This window comes from Theropithecus gelada, chromosome 10 (assembly GCF_003255815.1).
Source record: "Theropithecus gelada isolate Dixy chromosome 10, Tgel_1.0, whole genome shotgun sequence".
NCBI lineage: Eukaryota > Metazoa > Chordata > Mammalia > Primates > Cercopithecidae > Theropithecus > Theropithecus gelada.
This window is the reverse complement of record NC_037678.1, coordinates 36303119-36326014: the sequence shown is the minus strand read 5'-3', so window position 1 is coordinate 36326014 and position 22896 is coordinate 36303119. Positions and strand designations below refer to the sequence as shown.

The 22896-nt window shown below is 52.3% G+C and overlaps 1 pseudogene; it reads right to left on the bottom strand.

The window, feature by feature from the left end:
- Positions 1–588: 588 nt before the first annotated feature.
- Positions 589–21550, bottom strand: LOC112632428 (annotated as a pseudogene).
- Positions 21551–22896: the final 1346 nt, after the last annotated feature.

Genomic DNA, 22896 nt, shown 5'->3' with positions numbered 1-22896 from the left:
TTCCCATTTAGAAATGTTCAATTTAAATCTTCCTTTAGTAAGTAATTATCTACTAATCCTAATATTATAATAAAGTCATAAATAACATTTATTACTTTGGTTTTCCATTCATACTACTTTGCGGTCCACATGCATACAGCATTTTGGTCTTTCCGAATATCTGAAGGTAAGATAATGAAAATCAAACTAAGAATCCTACTCTGAAGCCGTATCTCCCTAAATAGACTGTATATTTATTGAAGGTAATGACTATATTTTCTTTTCCAAAAGAACAAAACAAATACAAACTTGGGCTGAATTGAATTCAATGGGGGATACAGAGGGGAAGGACTCGAGGTTCTTCATACTTTTCCATGCTTTAATAACTTGGGTATCTGTGGGATTCTAGTTAAAATAACATGATTATCTGAAGAACTAAGTGTTTGAAAGGCCCACTGTATTAGGAGATTAGGAATCATTAGCTTGAAAAGACACAAGTGGAAAGAAAACATAATACAAAGAGACAAAATACAAGAAATTTGTATCGTGGTACACATGTGCTTTGTGATCGTATTTCTGTGTCATAAACAAAAAAAAATTCTGTAAAGTTTAACCATCCCTCATGAAGGGGGAGCTGCCAAATGCCCAAGCTGCATGCCCAACACCCATGAGAGCTGCCCGATGCCTGCTGGGTGCCCAGTGCCCAGGAAGACTTCCAATGCCCTCCCTGACCTCCATCCTTGCTCTGGACAAGGGTCTGGGCTTCTTTCAGAGGCTGTAGCCCCTGCTTCCTGGCTCCATTCTTCACAGCTGTCAGAGAAAACAAGGACCTCAATTGCAACCCAGCCTAGGCCTGCCCCCCAGGCACTGAGCAGTGCCTCAGCTCTCTGAGTCTAGGTGTGTGCAGAGGTTGCTGATCCCAACACTGTCCCTGGGCCCTGCATGAAGACCCTGAGCAGCAAGAGGGTTTCGGGAAATGGAGGATGTCAGGCGCTGGGATGCAGGGGAGGAAATCATGGTGTGGAAAGAAGGAAGCCAGGTGATGACACAGGGAAGGCAAACAGTTTCTCAGACTCCAGGTGTCTTGAGCATCACTTCCCTCCCACCGCCCCCCCAAGCCCCCGTGCCGTCCAGATCCTGCACTCACCTTTCTCAATGCTCAGGGAGTCAATGGCGTGGTGCCCTGCATTGACGAGGTCATGTTTGGCACCCGTGGCCATCACAGCCTGGTACACAGGCATGCAGGACACCTTTGGAATATGTAGCCCCCAGCCCAGCTCCCCAGTGAAGGACAGCCACGTAGCCTGGACCTGGGGGACAAAGTCATGGCTTAGAAATGGTCAGGCAGGATGGCTGAGGTCCAGGCCCAGGCCATCAGCTGGCCCTGGGTCCTAGCTGAACTGCCACCAAGAAATGGGATCTTCCAAGGAGAACTCCCTCCAGCTCCTCTGGATATCCTTGGGGAGAAGTAGGGGGTCACCTTTGGGAGGGGGAGATAGCAGGTTTGCCGTCTGCAGACCTCAGATCTTCTACAGGACTGGGTTAGTTTCCTGTCTGTCATAACAAATGACAACAACTAGTATATTAAAACAATAGTACACTCTCTCAGTTCTGGGGGCTCAAGATCCAAAAATCACTGTGTGGGGAAGCCGTGCTCCCTCTGCAGGCTCCGGAAAGGACGTTTCCACTCTCCAGGGAGCATCCTCCCGAGCACCTCCAGTCACCCTTCAACTTGTGGTTCCATCACTGCAATCTCTGTGTCAGCCCTCACAGCCTCCCCTCTGTGTCTCTGTCTTCTAAGGACACTTGCCACTGGATTTAGGACCTTCTCTAGCCCTAAATAATGTCATCTGGAGATCTTGACCTTAATTACACCTGCAAAGATCCTATTTCCAAATAAGGGCACATTCCCAGGTTCTGGTGAGTTAGGATGTAGACATATGTCTTGGGGGTCACCATTCAGTCCACAGCAGTGACCTGGAGCAAGCTTCTCACCCTTCCTTGTTTGTAAGATGGGGTTGGGAACCCAGCTTTATCTGTTTCAGAAGCTCTGAGACATGTCTGCAAAGGGCAGGGGGAAAGCAGCAGCATGGCTCAGGAGACACCACCCTGGCTGCGCTTGGTGGGGACAGAGGCATCGGGGAATGGGACAGCCAGGTGCCAAGCCCGTTGACTGAGGAGCCCATCACCCATCATTGTGGTCAGTCCTGGCCCAGCACGGGACTCTGAAGACAGTCATAGATTCTGCTCTTCGGACTCGGCTCGGCCGTAAGCACAATCATATTCTGGGTGGGAAGTGGGCCGGAAAGCAAGGACCTTGCCTGGGACACCAGGCCAGTCTGGCAGGCAGAGCAGGAGATTGCCATGGCAGACAGGCCTTCCAGGTGAGGGCGCAAAGACCCAGTGCTGGGCAGCAGGTGTGGTGGGAGGCAGGACAGAGAGACCTGTGGGGCTGTGGATACCTGACTGTGATAGACACGGTGGCGCCAAGCCCTGCGGAAGTGACAGTGTCAATTATCATGGGCTAAGCCTCATCTCATCCCTCCATGGCCCATGCAATGGTGAGAAAACTGTCAATAATGTTCCTGGGCTGAGGCAGACACAGAGGCTGGGCACACCCAGCCCTGCCAAAGATATCTGGTGTCTTTGTGAGGGTGTGTCCTGCACACCTGCACACCAGGCTAGTGCTCAGCTGCATGGAGGCCACAGGCAGCATGGGGAACTCCTTGCACAGGAGACGTGATTTTCTTTGCACACTTGGTTCAGGTGCATGCCACAACCACACCTAGGAACTGGAGTCTGTGTCCTCAACTTCAGGCAAACCCTAGAACCCACTGACTCCCATGGGAAGGCCTGAGTGCTCAGCCCTGGGACCACAGAGCTCACAAAAAGAATGGGGAGACCTCAGTGGATTGCAGGATCCCAGACAGCAGAGGAGCTGATTCCACCACTGTTCTGAGTAGAAATGCCCGCCCTGTATAGCTCCCGCTGGGATACGCCTGTAGGAAGGAGGGCAGAGGCAGCTCTCCCAACCACAGGAGCAGTTCCTTATAAACCTGACACTTTAGTCACATGGCCAACGATGGGCAGGATTGTAAAAGCTTTGGAAACGGTGCAAATTTGCTCTAAGTTGCTATTTGCCCAGGCCTCTTTAAAACTCAAAATTGATGCAGAACATGTACTGTTGACATTTCCCTGCTTCCCTGGGGCAAGCTGTAGGCCCCTGACAAAGATTGCCTTGTCAACGGGGTTGTAATTTTAGACAGCCTTTGGAGGAGCTCGGGGCTCAAAGCCAATCTCATTTTGAAAGATGAAGCTCATCTCTCATTGATAAATAATTTTTCAAGTGCACCTATCCACATCCCTCCAATTGTGGATCTCTGTTCAGACAAAGACGTGTCACCCAGCTCAGTGAGAGGGTTAGAGTTCACAGGTGGAAGGGAGGGGGTGGTCCCATCCTTCCTGGCTCCAGCAGCTCAGTGAAGATGGGGTCAGCTGGGTCCGGGTCTCCATCGTACCACATGCACAGCCTGGCCCAAGAAACAGTACCTGAATGAAGGAGGAAAACAGGGGCCACACCTACTTCCTGGCAAAGTGAGGGAGTCTGAGCAAATTCAGGGGCCTCTCTAAGTTCACAGCATCACTGGTTGTTGAGGCATCTTGCACTTTTCTCCACCGAAGCAGTGGAGGGGGATCAGTCCCCAGTTCTTCCAGGTGGGGACCCACAAGCAAAGGAACAGGCCGAGCAAGGACATCCGGAACACGGTCTCCCTTTCAGCCAGGCTTGGGTGGGAACAGCATCTCCCAGCACCCATGGGGTCGGCCCACTTGGCCTCAGTGCCCTCCTCTGACCCATCAACTAGGGATAGTGTGTGTGCACCAAGCACGTGGTCCCAGCACGTGGTCCTTGACCACCCTGGCTCAGGTGGGCTCTGAAAGCCCCAAATTGCAAGATGGAACTCCTGTCTGTGGATGGAGTCACAGAATTGGGGAAGATCAGCAGGAAGGGCCTCATGTCAGGTTTTACTTAAACCCTTTCCACATCCTGAAAATTCCACGCAAAAACACTGCTGAAACTATTAAACAAAGTCAGCAAAGTTTCAGAAAGTGAAGTCAAATGAACCCTCAAATATGTGGTCACATGATCTCAACAAGGGCGGTGAGGCCAGTTATAGGGAAAGAGTCTCCAACAGGTGGTGCTGGGAGGATCCGATAGCCACGTGCAGAAGTGAGAAGCTGGTCATTTACCTTACAGCAAGTCCAAAAATTAACTAGACATGGAACACAGACGTAGTGGTAAGCTCTGTAGCTGTACAATCTCTGGAAGAAAGCATGGGGAGTTGGAAATGCTAAGGGTTTCCTAGAGAGGACATCAAAAGCACAAGCCACAAAAGCAAAACTCAGATGGAAGGACATTCATCACAAGCACATTTGTGCATCGAAGGACACTAATAAATATTGAAAAGGCAACCCACGGGATAGAAGAGAATATTTGCAAATCTACATATGATAAGGGTCTTCTACCCAGACAGACTAAAGAACTCCTACAACGTAACAATAAAGAGTCAAATACCACCATTAAAAATGGGCAAAGGGTGTGGTGGCTCATGCCTGTAATCCCAACACTTTGGGATACCAAGGTAGGAGGACCACCTAAGGTCAGGAGTTTGAGACCATCCTGGTCAACATAAGGAAACCCTGTTTCCACTAAAAATACACACACACACAAAAATTAGTTGGGCATGGTGCTGTGTGCCTGTAGTTCCAGCTATTCGGGAGGCTGAGGTGAGAGAATCACTTGAATCTAGCAGGTGGAGGCTGCAGTGAGCTGAGATTGTGTCACTGCACACCAGCCTATGTGAGAGGGCAAGACTCCACTTCAAAAAAAAAAAAAAAAAAAATGGGCAAAGGACTTGATTTGGCAATTCTCAAAAACACAAATGGACAACAGGCCCAGGAAAAGATGCTCCACATCACTACCCATCGGAGGCACACAAACCCAAGTCACAGTGAGTTATCACTTTGTGCCCATGAGTATGACAATTGCAAAAACAAGAAAAAGAAAGTAACAAGTGTTGGTGAGGATGTGGAGCTGGAGCCCTTGTGTGTTGTTGGTGGAAATGGATAATGGTGCAAGCGCATTGGAGAACAAGGTGGCAGTTCTTTAAAAAACAATACAACTTCCGTATGATCCAGCAACTGCACTTCTGGGTATATACCCAGAGGAATTGAAAGGAGGGATTCGAAGAGGTATTTGCACACTCATGTTCACAGGATTATTCACAATAGCCAAGAGATAGATGCAACCCAAGTGTCCATCAACAGAGGATGAACAAGAGGGACATGGTGGCTCACACCTGTAATCCCAGTACTTAGGTAGACCAAGGCCATAGGATTGCTTGTGCCCAGGAGTCTGAGATCAGCCTGGGCAACATAGGGAGGCTTGTCTCTACAAAACAATTTTTGAGTTAACTGGGCGTGGTGGCGTGTGCCTGTAGTCCCAGCTATTCAGGAGCCTGAAAGGGGAGGATCACTTGAGCCCAGGAGGTTGAGGCAGTGAGCTGAGATTGCGACGCTGCACTCCAGCCTAGGTGACAGAGTAAGACCCTGTCAAACACACACACACACACACACACACACACACACACACCAAAAAACAGATGATGAACAGATAAAATGTGTTCTATCCACACGAAGCAACGTTATTCAGCCTTAAAACGAAAGGAAATTCAGATGCATACTACAACGCGGATGAACACATTATAAACACATCATGCTAAGTGAAGGGAGCCAGTCACAGAAGGAGAAATCCTGGCTGATTTCACTCATATTGAAGTCTCTGAAGTCAGCAAATTCAGAGACATCGAGAGCAGAATGGAGGGTGCAGGGGCTGGCGAGGGGGAAAAGAGAGTTCCTCAATGGGGACAGAAATTCAGTTTCACAAAATAAGACATTCTGGCGGTTTGTTTCCAAAGAATATGAACATACTTAACACTACTGAACTGTACACTTAAACTAACAAACCAGCCAACAAACCAACTCCTTTTATTCATAGGAAACTGAGGGTAGGAACTAAGTGACGGGCACCTTCTCGACATTCTGAGCCCGAGGAACAGAGGAGCTAGGGGAGGCTGGGGGTGGGGACACAGGAATGGAATGCAGGTAGTGTGAGGCAGTGGCCCCATGAAGCTGTAGTCTGTGCCCAACAGAAGGTCAAGGAGATACCAGAGAGACTGGGGTTGAAAGGCAGTCCTTAAAAACATAACAGCAGAGAATGTTGCAGAAGTGAAGATGGTCGGTCATGAGCTATCAGACTGCAGAAAGCACAGTGGGTACAAATGGGATAAATACCAGTGAATCCCTGTGTGGAAAACACTGGGGCAAGCACAGGCATCAGAGTGGGCAGGGTGCGGAGGGGGTGGGTGGGAAGGAGAAAGAGGGAGAAATGAAAGATGGAGAGGACAGGCATGGTGGCTCACGCCTGTAATCCCAGCACTTTGGGAGGCCAAGGTGGGTGAATCATTTGAGGCCATGAGTTTGAGACCATCCTGGCCAACACGGTGAAACCTCACCTCTACTAAAAATACAAAAATTAGCTGGGCGTGGTGACTGGCACCTGTAGTCCCAACTATTTGGGAGGCTGAGGCAGGAGAATTGCTTGAACCTGAGAGGTGGAGGCTGTAGTGACCCAAGATCACGCCACTGTACTGCAGCCTGGGCAGCAGAGTGAGCCTCCATCCTCAATAAATAAATAAGACAGAGAGAGGGGACTGAAACCTTGAAATCACCCCTTGACGTGGCTCTAGTAGATGCTATTCTGCTGTAGAACAATATCTTCGAAGCACAGAGCTTCGAACCTGTCAGTCTGGAAACCCACATCCTGCAGGGGTGAGAGGAGTGAGGTGAACTGACAATGTTCTCAGATCCAGAGAGAGCTTATTATGCATGATTATTGTTGAAAGAATCTGCAGGGGACGCACCTTCAAGCCTGGGTCCCTGACCTCACCTGGGTGCAGCTTGAGGGTAAGACCAGAGCAAACACCTGGCCAGGTGGGGGTCAAGCTGGGAGAGAGGAAGCCCAAGGTGAGGTGAATTCTGCCTCCTGTTTAGGAATAGGTGCTTTGGAATCAAACTCATTTAGTGTGGGGCTAAAGGGGACCCCACCACCTGTGGAACTATTCAGTGTCCTGGAGTGACACGTCTGTTATAAGCAGACTTAGCTCTACAAATAAAAGGTTGGGACAAGGGTCTTTTGTGACAGTGTGGACTGGACCCTACTGGGAGCTGAGTCCCCTTCCTGCTTGGCCCTGGCTGAGGGCAAGGGTTCAGGACCCACAGGGCTGCCTGGTGCCCCTCTTCCCAGTGGCCAGGCACTGTTCCCAGCCAGGCGGCATGGCGAGGAGGGGAATGACTCCTAAAGCCAACAGAGCCACCTGCCACTGGTGGCCTTCCCTGGGGCTCAGACTCCTGGGCTGTAGGTTGTGACGAGAGAGGATCCCTCTGGAAAGAGAGCACGTGGGGCAGGGCTGAGGCCTGCCAAGTCCCCCACACTCAGGCAGATGACACTACTGTGATCATGACTCTCTCCCTCCAAATTGGCCCGAGGACCCTCTTTTTGGAAGGTTCTGGAGTCAGACCCTTCCAGGCCTGGAGGGAGTTCTGTGGGATGCCACTTTGTCCCCAAGGGTGAGAGGACCTTCACCCTGCCTGTCCCATTCCATTCAGGCCACTCGGGTGGCAAACATAGGTCAGTGGACAGGTGCAGGAGGCCTCCCTCTGTAGGTCACACAGCACTGGTACCCATTCCTGCCAGCCTCCACCACAGTGGCCAGGAGGCTTGAGGCTCATCTGCAGCAAGGGTGCTAGGATTCACACCATGATCCCCCAAGCAGTGTGCTTGGCAGGAGGACACAGCACTAAAGGAGACTAGAAGGCCTCCGGTGCAGCCCAAGTCTCTCTACAACCTCCTCCTCCCCTTTGTCTCATGCCCCCTTTCTCCCCTGCAGCAAGACACAGAAGCCAGAATTCCTCTTTCCCCAGGTGGGTCATGGACAGTAGAGGGCTTCTCCCCCAAAGCCAGCCATGAAACCTAGAAATACAACTAAAGCCTTCCCCACCTTTCTGGGGAAGAGCTGGCCATAAAGACATTCTCCACCCACCTTGTCTGACTGTGGGTCATAAGACCCTAGCTCAAGGGGTCCTGCCACATGCCTGGGAGTGAGGAGCGCTACACGGAGAGGCCAATGGGGAATCTGCACAGCCGGTCTCATCGGCCTCCCCACAGTGAATCCCCACAGGTGTCCCCTGCCATCCGACACCTGTCCACATGGCTGCCCCATTCTTCACTGACCCTAAGTACCAGAAATGCCTTCCCTGCCTCTCTGCATGCCCCTTTTTGATGGCTTCCGTGTCACAGAAAGCTTTGATGAAATAAATCTGGTGCGCTTTTCTCTTGTGAACCTGTCTTTTGTTACAGGGCTGTCACCTATGCCCCTGATGATGGGTGAGGAGAGGGATCACACATTTTCTTTCCTTATGAGGGCAAGATAAGAACCTGGAACCGATCAACCCTGAAGCCTCTGAGGCCCCCAGCTCAGGGCCCTCTGCACCCAGTTCTGCATGAAGTGACTTGCCCCAGACAGAAACACCACCCACTCCACAAACACCCTCGCTCCAACCTACCCTTGGGGCCTAGGAACTTCACACAGTCATGGCAGCAGCTTGACTCATGACAGGGAACATAGTGCTTCAGCCTGTGGCTGCCAGTCTCTCTGCACTGTATCAGGGAACCTGCTTGTAACATCGGGTATCTGTCTCAGGCCTCAGCAAATCTGCACAGATTCTGTAACGTGAGTGGATAGGCAGTGGCTGCAACCTAGTTGGTCTCTGACTGGCACTTCATGGTTATCTAATGTGTGTGGGGGCAGGCCTGCTCCATCCTGAACTACTTAAATCCTAACAGTGCCACGACTGTGACTTCTCGCTGTAAGGAAAAGAGATTCAATTTCCTTTTGAGGTGAAATTAATTTTCAGAGAAAATCACTTCATCGCTGTGCCCCACGAGGTGCTCCCAGCCCAGCATGCTGCTTCGTAGCAGGACCTGTCTTCGGCAGGGGGCTCTGGGAACACGGTGTCTGGCCAAGCGGAGCTCCGGGAGACACGCCAGGAGAGCACCGCCCCACTGGGGATCTTGCTGGCCTCGAGGCAGATATTTGGGGAGCAAGGAAAGCTGGTCTGCTGGTTGCTGAATGGACAATAACTTCTCCCCATCCAGCTTCATCCTCTAGCAGTCCAGGGATCATGACAGCCTGGGTCAGATCTCAGCCTCTCAGAGAGGAATCACTGCACAAGAGCAGCAGTGCTCAGTTGGGAATCACATCCAATTCGTCTGGTGGTGAGGAGGGTCTTTGGGCAGTGGCAGGCACCCACTCTCGCACCCGGGTCTCAGGTGTGTATCTCTGGCCCTTGTCCTCATCAGCCCTTGCATCTGCTTATGACCCAGAGGATCCACTGACTGCGTAGGCACACACATTTCTCTCCTGCATCTGGTTGGCTGAAACCCAAATGATAAATATTTGGTTCAGGCCCACACTACAACCCAGTGTTTCTTCAGGTTGAGGGATACATCCTTAACACATTTTTACACCAGCATAAGATATTATTTAGGAGAATATGAAATTCTCCGTAAATTAAGAGAATCCAGAGGGTCTGGACCAACTTAGGGAATGGCCCAGAAAGAATTTGACATTATGCTAGACTTTGTGCTACATGTGGGGACACTGAGGTCCAGAGAGGCATCCCACAGAAGGATGGAGCAGGATGGGAAGCCAGGCTTCTGGCCTGAGCTCCACTGAGCCTTGGGGTAATATGGACGCTTTTGTCCCAAACCCCCCAAGTGTCTGTGGCTGACTCAACTCCCATCTCCCACCTACCTGTGCACACCACCCCCTCCCTGACAGAGGGAGTTGGCCTTGGCCAGTGGCTGAATCCCCACCCGTCTTGCTGGCCAGGAAATGGGAAGGGCACTGTGTCCCAGGCTGAGGCTACCTGCAAGTGCATGGCCCTGGCCACTTTGAGGGACAGCCTCCCGGGTGAGCAAAAACTGTAACATTGACACTAAGGGCCCAAAACCTCTGCTTCCCTGACCCACAGCTCCCCAGGGCCCTCGAGAGAAGCAGTGGTCACTGACGGCAGGATCCCTGGCTGCTCTGTCCTCCATACCCTTGGCGGTGCCCACTCCTCGGATCCCTGGCCCTATCGCATAGGAGTTGGAACCATCAGCCACCCAGGAACTTCAAACCCCTGAGGACCACAGTTGTCTTCCAGACACACACAGACCTGGCCGCCATGCCCACACTGGCCACTCCAGAGAGCCGCCAGGAGGACAAGGAGGGAGACGGATGAGAAGCCGGTGGGGCTGCGCTCAGTGCTGAGCATCAGGGTCTCTAGATGAAGATGGTAGCCCCAGCTTCCCCCCAGCATGGTCCTGATGGACCCCATGGACTCCCAGAACATGAGCATGGGAGTGACTCCACAGAACTGTCCGCTCAGCCCAGGTGATAATAAATCTGTGTGCGCTAAGGTCGTCCATCTTCTTAAGGAGTGTGGCCCTGGGGTACTGGTTGCTGGCAGTGATGAGTTCCTGGCCAGGGCTGTGGGGGGATGGAAGCCTGCCCTCAGTACCGGGGGCATCTGCTGCCCTAGTCCTGCAAAGGGGGGCCGGGAGGTGTTGGGATGGGGCCTGCAAGGATGGGGAGAATGCTGGTGGGGAGTGGGTGGAGCAGGAGCCACTGATATGGGCTCCCAGCTCGTCCACAGGCCCCGGTGGTCAGTCCCAGGGCAGAGACCCCTAACATGGGTCACACTTTGTTCCCAGCTGAGAGGCCGAAGCACTTGGGGCCTTGCCCCACCCTGTCTGTTTCTTGCCCATGCTCAGTTCTCTGTGGCGTCTCTGTGGGACTCTCAGTTCCACAGGAACTTTTTGGCCTGTGGTCACCACTCGCCCTTCCCAGGACCTCTCTCCAGTACAGGCTGGGCTGTGGCTGCAGGTGCCTTCCTGGCCCCCAACCTCACTCAGGTTCTGAGCCCATCGAAGGCAGGAGCCATATCTTCCATCCTGGGACCCCAGTCCAGCACCCCGCAGGGTCCCAGGCAGCATGTCCAGAGTTCACTTCAAAGCCCCTCGAGTGCTGGTGAGGGAGAGGGCAAAAAGCACAGCACTGGGAACAGATTCTTAAGTTTGTTAAAACACTAGTGCTTGACAGAGAGTCCCAAGTGGCCCAACAGGAGGTGACAGTGCCAGGAGGTACACCATGGATAATCCCTATGGCCGGCATGTGGCCTGTTTCCTGGCAGCTGAGCCTCCTTACACGTGCAGCACCTCCCCACCGCCTGTTTCCTGTGTCCCCAGGATCGCATATGCCAGCTGATGCTCATGTCCCACCTCCCCTGTGTTTCCCCTCCCACCCATCACACAGGCAGGGACCCCGGCCTAGAAAGCATTGAGCTTCTCTCCTATTCTGCCTGAGACATAGAGTAGCACTGGGCAAGCGAGGGGTGTAGAAATACCAAAGGACAGAAAACAACAACCCAAAGAGTGACTGGGAAGACTGGGACAATGAACCGCACACACCTCTGACCTGGTGGGCCCAGCTCTACCATCTCTCGGACCAATAGTCAGGGTCTATTGGGAGGGCAGTGTTCAAGGGGAGTTCCTCCCGCGGCCACTTCCAAAGCAAAGAGGTGGGTCCAGTGTGAAATTCATGCCCAGGGCACTGGTGACCCAGCTGAGGGCGTTCCAAGTAGTTTGTGGGGAACGTTCAAAGGAACAGAAAAAGGGTCACAACATTCGGAGAATAAATTGCATGGGATGCCCTGATGACATTTTAAAATCCATAGATAGTCACAGATGACGGAAAGAAGATGGTGAGCAATGCACACAAATGTCAACTGTGGTTTCTCTGGGGATGGGATTAGAGGGATTTTCGCTAACTCGTTGGCAGACTATGAATGTCCCCAACAGTCCTCTGAGATGCTGCTGACCACCATGTCCCAGTCAGATAAGTTTCATGCCGTAGCTTATGAGAAGTGCCCACAGAACCAGTATCATTATTCTGAGGGGGCAATGGTCGTGCCCAAAGTGTGCTTGCTAGAAGTGAGGTCTGCACTCAGCCCCTGTGCTGAAATCCATGCACAGTGACAGTTGGAAACTGAGCAAGGAGCAGTATTCTATGCAGCCATAACGTGCTTTTTATAACACCAGTGATTTTATGCCAGTGAGCAGGAGACTGGGGAGAAGCAGCCCTTGTGACCTTCCCGGCATCCCCTACACCCTCCACGCTGTGTTTGGCCTGGCCTTTTCCTCTGGGGGACGTCATCCTGGAAGCAGGGCCTTTGTGTCAGCTCAGCGAGCACCTGGCCTAGCCTGGTTCCTATGCCACACAGGTGGAGGCAGACCCAGGCAGCCACTGCCCAGGCTTGGGAAGGCTGCCAGGGCCAGGAAAGGGCCAGCCCCAGGGGATGAGAGGCAGCTGGAGCTGTCTGTCTGAGAACAAGTCCCAGTGGCTTGCTGGAGTCGCCGAGTGGGTGGGTGGCGAGGGTGCTGGGCCTCAAATGGGAGGGGACATATTCCCACCTGGTCATCTCTACATCCCGTAGCCAAACCATACAGAGGAGGCACCTATGCCAGGCCTCAGCAAAGGTGGGAAAACCCTCAGTTCTCCTCCCCTTCTGCAAACCAGAGCCCAGCCGCAGACAAAGCTGGATGCTGCGTGGACCCTATGGCTGGCCTACTGGAGCTGGAGTCGGGACGTCTGAAGGTCATGTGGCCTGGATCAAGCTGTGCTGCTCTCTCTGAGTGCCCACCCTCTCTGGTCCCAGCAGGCAGTTTTGCACCACAGAGGCAAGAAGCAAGCTAGGCACGTCTGGCCCAGCTTCCTGCCCCTGTGCAGCCTCTGGAGAGGGGAGGTGAGAACAGAGCCGCTGGGATCTCCCTGGTCTCTGGCTGCCTCCTCCCTGACAGTCATTGCCACGTTGTTTATCTGCTAACAGAGCCCAGATTTGTCCCCCAGGACCCCGCTCCACCACAGCTTTCTTTAGCATTTTCCCCTCAATCCCCAGATGAACATACAGGAAGGAGAGACAGGGAGTTGCCTCCAAATGTGGCCGTGTACACGCCCACCCCCTTCTGAAGGCCACATCCGTGTCACTAACACATATCGGGGGCTTGCTGGGTTTCCTTAGCCGGGTGACCCTGAGCAGCCTGGCTCATCCAGCCTCTCTGAGCTCCATCTGTGCAACATCCATCACTCGGGGTGACATCTCCTCCAGCATGAGCACTGGAGGGCTCTGGAGGCCCGGCTCCCGCTGCCGCTGCAAGGCTTACACCCCTGCAAATAAGTAGGGGGTCATGCATCGAGGTTCTCAACAGGTGATCCTGCCCCCAGAGGACCCTTGGCCATGTCCGGACACATTTGTGGCTCTCACAACGGTGGGTGCCTCTGGTATCTAGCTGGCGGCAGCCAGGGAGGCTGCCACACACCTGTGTCACACAGGAGGGGCCCCAGAGCAGAAAGGATCTGTTCCAAAATGTCAGTAGTGCTGAGGTCAAGAGATCCTGTAACAGAGCCTTACGTGATGCGGCGAGGATTACATAGGGAAGTGTGCTGTGATGTTCTCGGAACAGTGTCTGGCACACAGGAAGCCCTCAGAAAACGGGCTGCTGTGTTTACCATCCGTGCCCCAACTCAGCCTCAATAAGTCAAAGCAGATACCAAGATGCCTGTTTCCCAACAAGGAAACAAAACCCAGAAGAGGGACATGCTGGTTCAGAACTAGAACCTGGACCCTGATCCTGGTCTCTGAGGGAGGCTCCTGCCTGGGGCTGGGTCGCATGGAGTCCTGGCACCAGACACCACCACCATCTCAGAAGGGGTGGGTCCTGGCCCCCAGGAGAGAGACTTTCTAAAGCTGGCGAGGAATGTGTGGGATGCTCTTTGGGGACTGGCTGGGATACCACCCCGGCAGCCCCTCTTCCCACACCCACAGTGGCAGCAGGGAAGCTGTCACATAGAGACCTCCGGAGTTGGCTACTGCTCAGCAGAGCTTGGTCCTCCTGTTTCCAGGGGGTCACTCGGCCTCAGGAGGGCTGCCCTGGGCCTTTCAGGTGGGGATACAATAGGTGGCGATGCAGGTGGTGAGGACAAGGTCAGCTTCCCTGGGACTCAGTCTCTGGCATGCACCAGGCACCGGGGAGGGATGGAAGATGCTGTGACTTTGATCTCCATGACCTCTCCAAGCTCCCAACGGTCTGTGGGAGGGCTGCCTGGTCCCACTGTCGCACCTTCACAGTTGGGAACTGAGGCCCAGGGAGGTAATGGAATCTGCCCAATGGCCCCCAGCTGCCAGATCCCCCAACATGTCCCTCACAGCATGCTGTCACTCATGAACCAGAGGACGTGGCCAGCTGGAACCTACCAGGTGCCCGGAGGCTCTCAGGAACTTGTGGGTGGAGAACGGGAAGGCCTCGTTGCTCAGGTGTGTGTCCAGCCCCTCCTGCAGAATGGCCCGACTGCAGGCAAGAGCAAACTCGCTCCATCAGCAAGTGCTTACATGTGGGGCCTGGGCAGGATCTCATCCAGACACAGCCGTGCTCACCTAGGCGACCTTCAGTCTGGAGATGCATCTTCCCCAACTCCTCATCACCTCTCCTCTCCTTTCCCATCCTCTCCCCAAAGCTGCCCCCAACATTTTCTAGAGCTAGATCATCCCTTTGACACCCTCCATGTCTCCAGAAGCAGTTTCCTCATCTCGTGCCTCTTCCTTCTGCCTAGTGCAGCAGAGCCACCCCGTCCAGCCCCAGGGCAGATGTAGCAGGCAGAAGCACACTGAGATGAGTGTCCTGTCCTCTGAACCAAGGGGGGTCAACAATGGAAGGCCTAGACTAGGCCATCTTTTCCCATAGGGATTTTAACTCTTGAAAAACGGTGGCAGTGAGCATGTGCAGGCTTCTGAGCACAAGGGGACTGCATCCCCATCAGCTCTGGCATTGACCAGCTGTGTGACCTTGGGCAAGTGTCTCTATCTCTCTGTTCCTCGGTTTCTGCATCAGTAAAATTAAGAACAATCATGACCACCTCAAAGGGCTACTATGGGGACGGGAGATGTTGGCTCAGGTTTGGCAAGTCCCAGATGCTCCACTGGTGGCTGCTAACATGACTGCCCTTCCCCTCTGCCTCTTACCCCCAGTCCCTTCTCCGGAGCATAGTCAGAGGGGTATTTCTGAAATGCACACCTTCTCAGTTGTCCTTTTGCCCAAGACCCTTCTGTGCCTGTGTGCATGAGCCAGCATCCCAAGGTCTTCCTGGGTCCTGGTTTCTCATGGTTGAGGAACACAGCCTGGCAGGTGCTTATAGAATGAATAAATGCATGGATAACCCATGTGGAGACCTTATCATAGGGGGTGTTTAGGGAAGAGCTGGGGACACCTCACTGTAGGATATGATTCTGCCTACCTAGCAGGGCCAACCTGGTTCTGCCCACTTCAGGATGGTGGACAGTAGTTCTTAGACTGCACTGGTGATGCAGACTGCCCTCCCCTCTGGGATCCTGGGGTCCTCAGTGACTGAAAAGCTGTAAAGTTCAGTCCAACTCATGCTACGGGCTTATCTGCATTCCAGTGCTTTGAAGATTATTTATTCAGAGTGGCACCTCTGGTTTACCAGAGCACTTAACTATTCAGTGTCCCATTCTGGACAAGCGGTTCTGCCCAAGGGCCTGTTGGAGGGCCTGGGTCCAGGGAGCAGGTGCACCCAAGGGTGAGTTACCAGTCCTCTCTCAACTGGCTGGGCCCTGGATGCTGACCATGCTCAGGTCCTCAGAGCTGTCGATGAGCTGGCACCGGAACTTTTGGTGATGCAGCACGGTGGTGATGTGAGACAAATTGTGCTGGGCCACGGCCCTGCCCACAGCCAGGTGGCAACTGCCTTCGAAGGGAAGCACCTGGACTTAGAGCAGAATGTCAAGGTCTGGGAGGCAGGGAGAGAGCGGGTGGCCCAATGGTCTCCCGGCTGAGAAAAGAAATGCCCTCTCAGGGGCCTGCACCTTCACACTGCTCAGGCATCGTACTTGTCCCTCCCTTGGTCCCCCACATCCACAACCTGCACAGAGTATCCTCTGAGCCATGGGGGTTAGGAGAAGGACCTGTTTCTCAACCCCTACCACCCACCCCTCTGCAGACTCCTCACAGGGATGCCCCCACCCTGGGAGGACAGTGTCTTGGGAACACACAGGCTTAGGCCAGCCTGGCCCAGATGCAGTTCTGTGGTTCACCAGTCTCACTTCTCACCTCTCTGAGTCCCCGTTTTCTCCTCTGTAGAAGGGGCAGACCCACAAGATCTGGCCCCACAGGGCTATTGGGAGCACCCCTTGGACGAGAGACCTCTCAGGGCCCTGGGCAGGCCCCAGCCAGGCTGCTCCCTCCCTCCTTCCTCTTGACACCACGAGCACAATGGAGAATGAAGGCAAAGACAAGCCAGTCCTCAAGGGGTTCCTCGACTCCTGGGCTGGGGCCATTTCTGGACGGCGTCGTCAGCCCCATGCCAGACAGACACCCCACTTCACTTCCCCCAACAAACACACACACACAAACGTACACACATACACACATACACACACACAGCGACTCTCAGGCCCCCGGCTCAAGGGGGACCCCACCAGTCTGCAGCCATCCCGGGCCTCTCCCAGGAGGGAATGGGAGCTACAGAGGCCGATTGGTGCCCAGGGAGATGGCAGCTGATGGACCTGGCCTCCTGTGACCCTGACCATCCATAGTCAATCTCCCTGAAAACAAAATGCAAGTCCTGAGGCCAGAGGTCAGGCAGCCCAGGTCCAGGCATGGCCTGCAAAGCCGATATGGCAGAGAGCAGTGAGAAGGCAGGGTGGTCCAGTGGCTTGCACCATCGGCACTGGGTGTAGCGGGGAGCTGTGGGCTGTGCACCTTATTTTGTGCTTTTCAGTATCGTTGGAATGGTTCCCAGGAGCATGTATCTTTTTTGCAATCTTACAAAGAGATCAATAAAGATTATTTAAAATTACTTTTAAGACTGACAGCTGCTTTGCACGCCACTTCGATCACATGTAAATCATCACATTCTCTTGACTTCATGGTGATGTGATGTAGTATGGGTAAGGAGCACATGTATTCAATACTTGCATACTTAATGCCAATACATATTAATACTCAAATAGTGCAGTTTTGAAGCCTGAAAGTAAAGAAAAGCCCACATCATAGTTTTCTCCTGTTGAATGGTGTCCCCAGGACCTGCAGTGTCCTGGGGGATGTGACTCACTGTGCTAACTCCACACCCACCAAGTACAAACCTTCCCAGCAACCAGCACTGCCAATCTCCAGTCCTCAGCTCTAGGAATCCACCAGAATCCTCTGGAAAGCTAATTGTGCACCACTGGGAGATGGCTCAGCGTTCAAAGAACTTTCCTGACAACTTCCCCTTATGAGGGGGGACAAGCAAGGTCCTCATTCCCCAGCCAGGGAAACTGAGGCTCAGTGAGGCTACTCCCCAGCCCTCCCAGTACCTCCAGGCTCTGACTCAATTCACTATTGCAGTTCCGGGAGGTGCATCTTCTTCATTCTGTTTCACAGATGAGGGAAACTGAGGCTCAAGAAGGCAGGTCACTGAGCCAGATAGTGGTTGGGCCTGGCCAGGATTTTGGCGACCTGTGACCTCATTTTGGCCTCTCTACTGTCTCCCTAGATAGACTCACTAAGTCTGTGGCTATGAGCTGTGCCTGGGTCGCCCCTCTCCTGTGAGCTGATACCCAGCTCCTTACGGCCATCACTCCTCTCAGCTCAGGGATGCCATTTCAGCTGAACGACCCAGAGAGGACCAGCGATGGGCATGTCACACTGGTTCTCACCTCCACAACCTTGTAGCCAGCAGCTCCTACCCATCCTTCCAAGCTCAGGCTGGCCATCTCCTCCAGGAAGCCTTACTCATCCCGGCTCAGTGACTTTGCATGGCCTTCCCTAACACCTCGCTCTTTCCCATCGCCTTGCACGTCCCCCTCCAGGTGTTACGGGGCCCTTCCTGCAACCGTCCCTGCATATAGCCCACTGTCGAGTCCCTGAAGCCCCACCAGCCTCCTTCAACTGCTCCCGGCTCTGGCTGTCTTGGAGCTGCTGCACAGTACAACCTCAACAGTGACTGTCGAGGACGTTAGTAAATTAATGAGCTCAAGAATCCATGAAGCACATGCACTCTGGCTCAGCCAATGGCTGTTTTCGGCAGCACGGCAAGGCCCCCCAGTATCCCACTCCCTCTGGTCTTCATTTTCCCTCTTGATCCAGCTAACATCCTACACCTTCCACTTATTTTATTTTTTTAATCCTGTTTCCTCCCATCAGAGATAGAAACTCCACATGGGCCAGAACCTTCTGTGTTTGGTTCATTTCTGAGTCTTCCCTGCCTCAAACTGAGCCCGACACACAGTCGGTGCTCAAGGACTGTTGCTGAAGGTGAGGGTCATAAGCGGATCATGAATGAGCCGTTTCTCCCCTTGCCTCTTTCCCCCAGTACCCAAGCTGGGGCTTGACACTTACCGAGTCCCATTGAGAAAACTACATTTGCCAGCAGCACAGAGTCAGGTCAAGAACCAGGAGATGCCAGGTTTTCTGAATGAGCTGGGCCCTCACCCCTGACTGTGACTCTGCCCTGGGGGCAGCACAGAGACCTGTACAGTCAGCACCTTCCCCTATGCAAGTCCCATCCCAGAGGCCGCAATGCCCCTTCCTGGAGAGAGAGAATGTTGCCCTCCCTGCTTCTTCATCCCTGGTGGGGATGGGTTACAGGATGAATGATCAGCTGGCTTCTGTGTGAACCCAGGGACAGGATCAGGGAGCCGAAGGGACAGGAGGCAGATTCTGTCTCTGTGTAACAGTTGGGGTTGAGCAAACAAGGCATGAGGGTACTGAGCTACCCGCCACTGAGGGCATGGAAGCAGACATTGAGCAACTGCAGAGGGCAATTAGGCATCAGCGTGGGTCCCGAGTCTGACATCTTCTAAGGGCCTGCTAAAGCCTCAGACTAGGGAGTCATATAAGCTGAGAAGCCATCCCAGCAAGGATGTCAGTGGCAGAAAGGAGCTGACTGCTCTGAGTGGGAGCCACGGCTTATCGTTGGCACGTTCTGTTCTGGGCAACCAAGCTGAGCATGCCCACACTGCAGCCACTCCAAAACGCAGCAGTGTGGACAGATGCAAAGATGCAATCACTGAGTACTGGGAGCTCCAGTAGTGCCACCTGAACAAAGCCCGCAGTTAGCCCGAAATGAGATCTCTAATCTCCCAACCCTGAGCACAGTGGGCACAACAGCTAATGACAGAGCTGCCATCAGCAGCCCATCCTGTCCATGCCGCCCTGTGCACAACCATCAGTCCACAGAGCAGGCCGCAGTCACAGCACTGTGCACACAGAAGCATCCCATAACTTCAAAGGCGAGGGCCAGTGGGGAGGCCTGGTGGCTGGGTGCCAGGCAGTTGACAGTCAGGTCACTCTCGGTGCCCCCACAGTGGTTGAGCATGTAAGTGTACACGGTGGAGACTGTGAGAGGGAGAAGAAAGCCGGATCTGTGCTGAGGCCCCAGCCAGGTCTATGTTGTCTCAGTTTCCCCAGGGCTGCTCACAGGGGCAGCTCCTTGTCGCAGAGGCTGGATAATCCCCAGACAGGATGCCCTACTGGGAAGTGACCTGGAGAGACCCTCAGCCCAGGTATGCCATTTCAGCTGAATGAACCAGAGAGGCCTGGCCATTGGCAGGTCATCCCATCACCATCACCCTTGAGGGAAAGAAGCTTCTTTCTTCTTGAAATGCCTTGGCACTGGCCACTTCTACCCATCCACCACCCTGCTGAGAAGTTTCTAGGGAGAGGATTCATGTCCCTCATTCATTCTGGGACTCCTAGCACTGTGTCTGGTACCGGAGAAGACTCCATAAACGTCTGTGGCATAAATTACTTTGTGGATGGAAAATGGATGGACAAATGGGAAGATGGGCAGGTGGATGGGAGGATGGGAGTGGGTGAGTAGAAGGCGGAACAGATGTATGGTGAAACAGGGACGTGTGGGCTGGCGGATGGGTGGATGGAAGACTGAGTGGGTGGCTGGATTAATGGGAGGTGAGCAGCAGGTGCCTAGGAGTCTGGAGAGTGAGTTTGTTGGTTGACTGGCTGGAGAGATGATGTTAGGGGTTGAATTGTGTCCCCTGCAAAAGATATGTGAAAGTCCTCACGTCAGGACTTGGAATGTGATCTTAATTGGAAATGGGGTCTTTGCAGATGTGATCAGGTTAAAGTGAGGTTGTTAGTGTGGGTCCTCATCTAATATGACTGCTGTCCTTATAAGAGGAGAACACAGCTGAGTGCAGTGTCACTCGTCTGTAATCCCAGCACTTTGAGAGGCCGAGGTGGGCAGATCACCTGAGGTCAGGAGTTTGAGATCAGCCTGGTGAAACCTGTCTCTACTAAAGATACAGAAATTAACTGGGCATGTCTGTGGGCACCTGTAATCCCAGCTACTCTGGAGGCTGAGACAATAGAATCACTTAGACCCAGGAGGCAGAGGTTGCAGTGAGCTGAGATCGTGCCATTGCACTCCAGTGTGAGTGACAGAGTGAGACTCTGTCTCAATAGAGAGAGAGAGAGAGAGAGAGAGAGAGAGAGAGAGAGAGAACACCTGGATAGGGCCATGTGACACAGGCAAAGACGGCAGTGATGCAGCTACATGCTTAGGAAGGCCAAGATTTCTGGCCACCACCAGCGGCTGGAAGAGCAAGGAAGGGCCGTCTACAGAGTGTCAGATGCATACACCCTCATTTTGACCTCCAGCTTCCAGAACTGTGACAATAAATTTCTGTTGTTTTAAGCCATTGGGTTTGTGATCCTGTGTTCTGGCAGCCCTGGACACTCATGAAGATGCAGATGCTTAAGCTTTTGGGTGGGTGACAAAATTGTAGATGAAGATCCCAAGTATGTCCCAAATATGGCTTGGGACATACTTATGTTAAAAATGAGTCATGTATCCAAACTTCAAAAGTAGCTGAGCATCCTGTGTTTCTAATTAATTTTGGCAATCCCACCTGTGAGAGCATGGGGGAAACTGGGCCCTCCAGTCCCAGGAGAGAGGAGGCTGAGGGCCAGCTGTCACACATCCTTTCTGGAATAGAGTAGCGAGGAAGGCAGAGGTGGGGAGGAGAAAAAAGGCGGAAGGGAGAGGTGGAAGAAAGTAATGAGGGCCTGGGGCCTGTGATGGGGCAAAAGGAGCCAGACAGAGGGGCCGAAGGCCAGGTGAGGGCAAGAAGCAGTGTGCTCAGAGTGCCCGAGGGGATAGGGTGGCTTGACAGCTCGTCTCAGTGCCTGAGGCTGTGCCCATGGAGTGACAGGAACATGCCCACCAACCTCAGGCTCCATACCTGGGAGTCAGCCGACATCTGCGGAGAAGAGCCAGTCAGCAACCTTCCTTGCATCCAGCCCCACCAGGTAGAACTTCCCAAAGTAGGACATGTCAAACACAGCAGTGGCCCCTCTGCAGGCCAGATACTCATGTTGATAGGAAAAGTTCCAAGGAGGTGGGAATGCCATGGGGGTCTTTGGGGGCCTTTGGGGTGTGCTTCCTCCCCAAGAACGTGGAGAATGGGAGCTCTTTCCAACACACCTGCACTGAGCCTCCCCTCCTCTCTTATAACCTGCACCAAACCCTTCCCAGCTCAGATACACACTATGACACATGCTTCTCAAGCACAGGGAATGCTCCCCAGAATAGATTATATGCTAAGCCACAAAATAAGGCTCAATATATTCAAAAAGTTTGAAATCATACAAAGGATATTCTCTGATCACAATGTAATAAAATTAGAAATCAATAGCAGAAGAAAAATTGGAAAATTCACAAGTAAGTGGAAATTAAACAACACATTGATAAAGAATGAATGGATTAAAGAAAAGAATCACAAAGAGAGTTAGAAGCTACTGAATTAAATGAAAATGAAAGCACAACACACAACCACTTATGGGATGCAGCTAAAACGATGCTTACAGGGAAATTTCTGCTTGTACGTGCTTGTATTATAAAAGAAGGTCTAAAAATCAATAGGCCAGTCTACTTTGAGAAGCCAGAAAAAGAGCAAATTAAACCCAAAGGAAGCAGAAGAAATGAATTGTTAGAACAGAAATAAATAAGAATAGAAAAATAGAAAAAAAAACAGCAAAACAAAAAGTTGATGCTTTGAAAGATCAAGAAAATTGACAAACTTGTAGCTACAGTGACAGAGAAAATGGGAGGACTCAAAGTGCTAAAATTAGGAATGAAAGAGAGGATATCAGAGAAATAACAGGGATTCTGAGTGAACTCTATGAACAGCCATATGCCAACAGACTAGACATGAAATGGGCAAATTCCTGGAAACACACAAATTACTGAAACAGAATGAAGACATGACAAATCTTAATAGAACTAAAACAAAAACGAGATTGAATTTGTAATTTAAAAGTTATCCACAATCCCAGGTTCGGATGGCTTCCCTGATGAATTTTACCAAACAGTCAAAGAAGAACTAATACCAATTTTTCCCAAACACTTCCAAAAATTGTGAATAGGAAATACTTGCCAATTCACTCTAGGAGGCCAGCATTACCGTGATGCCAAAAGCAGAAAAAGATATTATAAGAAAACTGCAGACGAATATTTCTTACAAATATGGATGCAAAAAAAAAAATCCTTAACAAAATAATGGCAAATCAAATCCAACAACATAGGAAAGAGATTACACACCATGATCAATGAGATTTATCCCAAGAATGTGAGGTTGGTTTCACATTCAAGAATCAATTGATCTAATGCAACATAGTAA